Raw genomic sequence first — 7500 nt, 5'->3', positions numbered from 1 at the left:
GCTAGAGAACATTTTCTGTCCAAAGCAAAAGGGGCAGGTGCTTTAGCACCACCTCTCCCTATCTGTGCACACCTATGGCCATCATGGAATAGATTAGCATCATCACAGTATCGCCACACGTATAAAGCATTCCAATAGTCTCTACCATACACCGTGCTTGCCAATCGTACAGCTTAAAAGGTAAGAATGAAATGATAGGTACTGCATAGAACGATAGGGGACAGCGAAGGACAAAGACATAATAAGATTGACAAGAGAACTCTGCAACGTGTAGAACAGGGGTGCTCAGACTTTTTCAACATGTGAGCTACTTATTGAAATGGGTGTGTGGAAGTGATCTACTGGGGGTTCGGGGGAGAACATTTGAAAATACAGATGTTAGAAATGCAATTTTAACACAATATGAACATGTATTTGTAGGCCTATATAGGCCTACACATCAATAATAATGAAAGGTGAATCAGCGTTGAATAACAACCTCATAGCCTACAGACCTTTTTTGATCACAAAGGGAGACCATAGTAGGCTATCAAGTTTATGATGGGCTAAATGTAATTTTCATAAATGAACATAATATTAATGAATTTATTGATGTGCCCTCTTGGTTTCCGGACAGATTTTATGTAACCCCCTTTTCACTTTAATATGAGTGCAGAGCTATTTTCTCCCTCCCTGAAGTGTTATTTCATGTGTGCATGCTTGCTGTCACCTATTTGAAGGGTTGTTGGTTTGGGATTTCGTGGAAGACTTTTTTAATGCCGCTGTGAGAAGTAGACAGAACAGCGGTTAGCGGGCGTTTGGCGTTTTCACGTGGATGATATTGTCTTCGTGGACGTTACAGACATCCCTAGTTCCAAAAAATAAACAAGGAGAAATCTACTGAATTGACCGAAAAGCGCGCTCTCTGTCTAGCGGCCGCGCTGAACAGACCATTTGAAAAGACGCGCCTGCACTCAGGTTAAACAGGCACACATCATTCACTCTCCCCTCGCACGCGTGCCTATGAAATCTAATCGAAGTAGCCAACTCCACGCTCAATGCGGGAGTTGCATCTTGCCTGCACTTCTCAGAGCATTGTTTAAAAGGGGGGAAAGCAGGGGATTGCCGGTGTTCGGGCTGTTGTTGTCTTCTCTGGCTGTTTCTTTTGAGCGGAGACGCTGCCTGTACTAACTGAACATATAGCGCACGGTATCGGCAAACGCCTCATGCCGTCCTATTTTTTTGTGCTCCGATGTTATGACTTATGAAGAGTTTGAGTGTGGCGCTTGACAGTTATCCTCCTTATCTGAAGACGTCGTTGTGTTTATGGTAGGCTATTTACAGTGTAGACGCCTGGAGTTAGCCTGTCAGATTCTGGGTATCCATAGGGAACTTTTTTTTTTTTTAAGTGTCTTCCTACGATCTACCAATACTGCCTCCGCGATCGACTGGTCGACCGCGATTGACCTATTGAGCACCCCTGGTGTAGAACATAGCCATCATACTGCAGCTATGACATCTTCACAGAATTGTGTGTGAAAACCACGACATTCCGTAAGATTGCCCTGTGAATATTTCGGCAACACCTGTACACTGCCACAATTTCCTCACAGCAGCAGCAACTGTCAATTTCATCATAACAGAGCATGGATAAAAAGGGGCGACTCCAACAAAAAAAAGCTCTCCTCATATCAGCAGCTGACATCTGCAGACATACGGGGACGTCAGCGTTGGTGTGCGGGGTCATATTCAACAGTGGAATCGAACGTTGCCAGGACAGAGGTCTGCACTTTGTCGGAACCGGTGTGCGGAGGCCTTTAAACCCACATGCACTCTTTTCCACTAGTCTCTTCCTTTACTGTCCCTTTGCTGTCTGTCTGTATGACTGTCAGTCTTTGTTCCTTGATGTCTCCCACTTGCAGTGTTTTCACTGAAGGCAGAAGGTGTGATGGTGTGTGTGCGTGCATGTGTGTGTGATGTGTGTGAGTGTCATTTTTTTTGACATTCACCTGTCAGGAGGAGGCAGGACAGAGAGCAGTGCAAGGGGAGCAGATGGCAATGGGCATACGCACACACCAGTACTCTAAAGTCATCCTTCCCTTCCCTACTAGCTTGCAGTCTGTCTAATTTTTGCTCACACACGTACGCATGCACGCGCACGCGCACGCGCACGAGCATGCACGCACACACACACACACACACACACACACACACACACACACACACACACACACACACACACACACACACACACACACACATACACACACACACATACACACACACACACACACACACACACACACACACACACACACACACACACACACATCCCTACTCACATTCTCAAAAAAATCTCTCTCACACACACACAGGTCTGGGTTAATGTTCTTTAATGCATACTCATCTATAATGTATGTGGGAGAAAGGAAAGGCATGGCGGTAGAGAGAGAGAGAGAGAGAGAGAGAGAGAGAGAGAGAGAGAGAGAGAGAGAGAGAGAGAGAGAGAGAGAGAGAGAGGCAGAGAGAGAGACAGAGAGAGACAGAGAGAATCATGAGGAACAAGAGAGATACAAGATGGAGAGAATCAGCAAGAGACAGAAGGAATGGAATAGAACGAGTGAAGGAGAGAGAGAGAGAGAGAGAGAGAGAGAGAGAGAGAGAGAGAGAGAGAGAGAGAGAGAGAGAGAGAGAGAGAGAGAGAGAGAGAAGGAAGAAATAAAAAAGGAGAGAGGGAGAGATCGAGAGGTAGAGAGAGAGATCGAGAGAGGGGATTGGGCTGCTGCAGTTGGTTCTGCCTGTGCAAACATCTATGATTCATGTGGCAGCTCATGGCTTAGGGGGACACTGGACCAAAGTGTGTGTAGGAGTGTGTTTGTGTGTGTGCTTGTGTGCTTGTGTGCGTGTGTGTGTCTGTGTCTCTGTGTCTGTGTGTGTGAATGCCTGTGTGTGTGTGCAAAGCATAACTTGCTCAGCAAGTGAGTGTGCATGTGTGTGCGCATGCCCGTGTGTGTGTGTGTGTTTGTGTGTGTGGAACTCGCTCATGAAGAAAGAGGAAAGGGGCACACAGGAGAAGGAACAGAAGCACGCACGCACACAGACACACACACACACACAATCACGCACGCAGGCACGCACGCACGCACGCACGCACGCAGGCACGCACGCAGGCACGCACGCACGCACGCACATATGCACACACACATACACAAAGGTGTAGGCCAGGGAGTGGGAGTGAAATGGGAGGGTTGGTCTTGCGCTTGTAACTGTCAGAAAGACCAAAATTTATCTCGCTAGTAAGTGAGAATTGATTGAGAATGACAGAGAGTGCTTAGAGGCGAGGTTGAATTGACCAAGATGTCCACACACACACGCAAGCACGCATGCACGCACGTACTCACACAGGCACTCACGCAGTTACGCATGCACGCACGGGCTCTAAAAAGCATTCACTCTTGCACCCACAGACACCCCTAAACACGCACAAACACTCCTAAACACACACACACGGTTTCTTCCAAGCACGCACGCACGCACGCACGCACGCACGCACGCACGCACGCACGCACGCACGCACGCACGCAAGCACGCATAGGAGTAAATTAACTACCAAGGCCCTCAAAAGACTCTCTCTCTCAAACGCCTCCGAGCTCCGTGCTTATTTCAGAGTAGCAGCCTATTATGCACTTGCAATTATATCTAAAAAAAATAAATTTGTTACATCCCATCGTAATTATGCTCAGAATTCATTACACCCATGCTTGCCTATCTGCATATCGGTCTGTCTGCCTATGTGCCTGTGTCCACTGTGAGGATAGGGTAAAAGCATCTTGACATTTATTTTATTCTTGGTAACACTTTACAATAACTACTCATTGTAACTAGCTATCTTGATTGTTGAAATCTTTATCTTGATTCTTGATATCTATATTATCTAGATATTGATGTTTATGGAAATCATAAATAGAGCTTTGAACATGATAACAAGGGTTTCTGCAAATATACACATACGCACGCACGCACACATGCACGCACGCACGCACGCACGCAGACACTCACATACTACGGAGAACAGAAATAAAGTGTTGGGGATAAAACTTAAGACACGTGCACATATACACAATGCACACATGCACGGACGCATGCACACACACAAAATCAGCCTGATCTCCAAAAATTCCGTGCTCCTGGACAAGGATGTTAGGGACACGAAATCCGTGTCCAGGAGCACGGATTTTGCCAAAATTCTGTGCTCCTGGACACGGCATTGTTTTCCGTGATGGGCACACGGAAGTGCTTTCTATGTTCCCACGGATGTGCTTTCTAACCCTAACCCTAACCCTAACCCTAACCCTAACCCTAACCCTAGCACTATGTTAACTCTATCATTAGAAAATACATACCAAATGCTAATCCTAAACAAAATAATGCTATAGTAATTTAAGTGGTGCCCTGACCAAAACATTCCCTAACCTTAATCTGTCATTAAAGACATATTTTTGAGAAATACCTTTTCCAGTTGGTTGATAGACTATCACATTCATATAATGAATGAAAGAATAATAGCTGTGCCCAGACCAAAACAGTCCCTAACCCCAACCTGATAAAATATTTGAAATGAGAAAAAAGACTGTGGAAACATAGAACTGTGGGAGTATGGAGAGAGCACTTCTGTGTGACAATTCCGTGTCCAGGAGAGCGGAATTTTGGCAAAATCCGTGCTCCTGGACACGGATTTCGTGTCCTTAACATCCGTGTCCAGGAGCACGGAATTTTTGGAGATCATGTTGCACAAAACGTATGGGGAGTAGAACTAAAGCGTTAGGTAGCATAACAAAGGCACATATGCATACGCTGTACACACATAGCCTATTGTTTTCATTTTTTAATCTGAAACTTAGAAAAGGAGCTGGGCACACTCAGACAGACATGCACCCGCACCCGCACCCGCACCCGCACACACACACACACACACACACACACACACACACACACACACACACACACACACACACACACACACACACACACACACACACACTTTAGTTTGGCCATGCTTCTAGGGAGTGGAAATTAGATGTTGAGTTGGGTACAATAACAAGGCTATGTCCAGTATTAATTAGAAGAGGAGAGTAGATGAGAGGAATAGAGAGGAAAGAAGAGGAGAGAAGAGGAGAGGAGAGGAGAGAAGAGGAGAGGAGAGGAGAGGAGAGGAGAGGAGAGGAGGAGAGGAGAGGAGAGGAGAGGAGAGGAGAGGAGAGGAGAGGAGAGGAGAGGAGAGGAGAGGAGAGGAGAGGAGAGGAGAGGAAAGAAGAGGAGAGGAGAGGAGAGGAGAGAGGAGAGGGACGGGTGCTTGTGTTTGTTTGCCCGTGCCCATCAGGATGAAACCTTAGCTGGCATCGCCATGGTTACAGAACCATGAAATGCCCACAGATGACTCCTAGTTATAATAATTAACATGCACACAGACACACAGGCACGTACACATTCTCTCTCTCTCTCTCTCTCTCTCTCTCTCTCTCTCTCTCTCTCTCTCTCTCTCTCTCTCTCTCTCTCTCTCTCTCTCTCTCTCTCTCTCTCTCTCTCTCTCTCTCTCTCTCTCTCTCTCTCTCTCTCTCTCATACACACCCCCACACACAAACACCAATCAAACACACTCAAACAAATCCACACCCACACACCTGTTGTTAAAAAAACAACAACAATGAAGGTGCCAAATGACATTTGACTACATGAACGAGATGCTTATTCCTCAAAGTTAATTGCTGACACCTGCCTTAAAGTACACAGTACAGTAGGAACGCATGAATACATCACTGTTAATATACTTGATAACACTAATATAGTTTACAAAGCACAAAACAAATGTACAGCAGCAGATCTAATGTTGATACAGTACACCATCAGTCAGTGCTTAGTCACCTCTTATTAGACACGCGCATTTGCATACAAAAGTGAGTTATTAACTAAAGCACCGTGTTGCAAGGCAAAGGCATCCGCTGTGCTTTGCATGCAAATGCTGCAATTATCACACACAGCTTTGGTTTTATTCTGCGTAGGGCCAGGGCTGGGTGGGGACACACAAATCGGGCCGGGCATTTTCAGTCAAGAGCCGTCCACTAGACATTGAGAGAGACAATGTGATATACTTATTCAGTAACACTTTATTTTAGGGACACATCTATTAGCACTAATACATACAATGTTAATGCCTGCATAAGTAACTTGTTAGGCATGTACTAAGCAAACGCTAAGGCCTACTAGGTCCTTACTAAGGTTAAATTTGAATTCAAATTGGTAATAAATCCCTTATTGTGCATGAACAAGACATTTGCGAATACATGCCTAACAAATGTTTGATTTTGCTTTGTACATGCCTTATAAGTTACTTATACAGGCACATTGTATGTGTTAGTGCTAATAGATGTATCCCTAAAATAAAGTGTTACCGTTAATATACTTGATAACACTAATATGTCTCATATCTTGTCAGTTCGTTGGTGTTAACGAGTGGCAACTTTATTTTTGCTTATATAACCCCCTGACAACCCATTAATCAATATTTTGGCTGTTGCCATCCTCAAAACTTGCACATTGATTTATAAAAATGACAACAAATAATAGCCAACCGAGTGACGTCACGTCAATGCAAAGTCAACGAGGCAGAATACAGCTAGCGCGTGCATGCTACCCGGAACCGTCAGATTTCATGGCAAAAAGTTACAAGTTGGGGGGTAAGTGGGCTCACTTGTTGTGTACATGCAAAAAAATATATTTTTCTCAAACTTTCAGAAGTGCTCTTTTTCGCTGTTAGTGTTCGACTGTTTGACCATCATTGGGCAACGAGAGATAAATGTCAAAAAGAGGACAGGTCTGTTCCCTCAAAGCAATAGAGCAATGAGGTGACGGGGGTAGATCAATTCGCCAAAAAACTACGTGTCAGTAAAGAAATGCAAGCTGTGTTATTTTTTCCAGTAACAGGAAAATGGTCAGGAATGAAATACCTACGTTGTTTCAATGATTAGGTGAATTATCTGCCCATGAAAAAAGCCCGATATGCGGATAAATATTCCCTTTTCAACTTTGAGGGGCGGAGACTTCCCATTGACTGTGCATTATGTGACGTCATCCCCAGTCTTTTTTATTTTCGTTATTTTTTAATATAAACGTGCAACTTTTCAGCGTGGCAACAGCCAGAATATTGCTTTACATATTGTCAGGAGGTCATATTAGAAAAATCAAGTTGCCACTCGAGAGTGAGAACGAAACTCGTTTTCTAAAGGAGCTACGAAATCTAGCCCACCGTCTATGAGCTATTTTGACGGCAACATCCAAAATGCCTTATATATATTATATATGACTATTTCGGAGAGGCCTGTTGTAGCGGCATGAGGACTGTCTATTGAGGGGAGGGCCAGGCCAAAATCATCAACAGTCCACCGGGCAAATGCCCCATATGGCTTTTGGACAATCCAGCCAAGAAATAAAGCTCTACTCCGCATAACTGTAGTGTCAGCTGCA

General features: G+C 44.7%; 1 protein-coding gene across 1 annotated transcript in view; it reads right to left on the bottom strand.

Annotated features, from left to right (window-relative positions):
- The window catches only part of grip1 (glutamate receptor interacting protein 1), a 426493-nt gene that overhangs the window by 21851 nt on the left and 397142 nt on the right, over positions 1-7500 (bottom strand). The window lies entirely within an intron of this gene.

The sequence above is a fragment of the Engraulis encrasicolus genome, chromosome 12 (assembly GCF_034702125.1).
Source record: "Engraulis encrasicolus isolate BLACKSEA-1 chromosome 12, IST_EnEncr_1.0, whole genome shotgun sequence".
In the NCBI taxonomy this organism is placed as follows: domain Eukaryota; kingdom Metazoa; phylum Chordata; class Actinopteri; order Clupeiformes; family Engraulidae; genus Engraulis; species Engraulis encrasicolus.
Note: the sequence above shows the minus strand (reverse complement) of the source record. Positions and strands in the feature narration are given on the sequence as shown.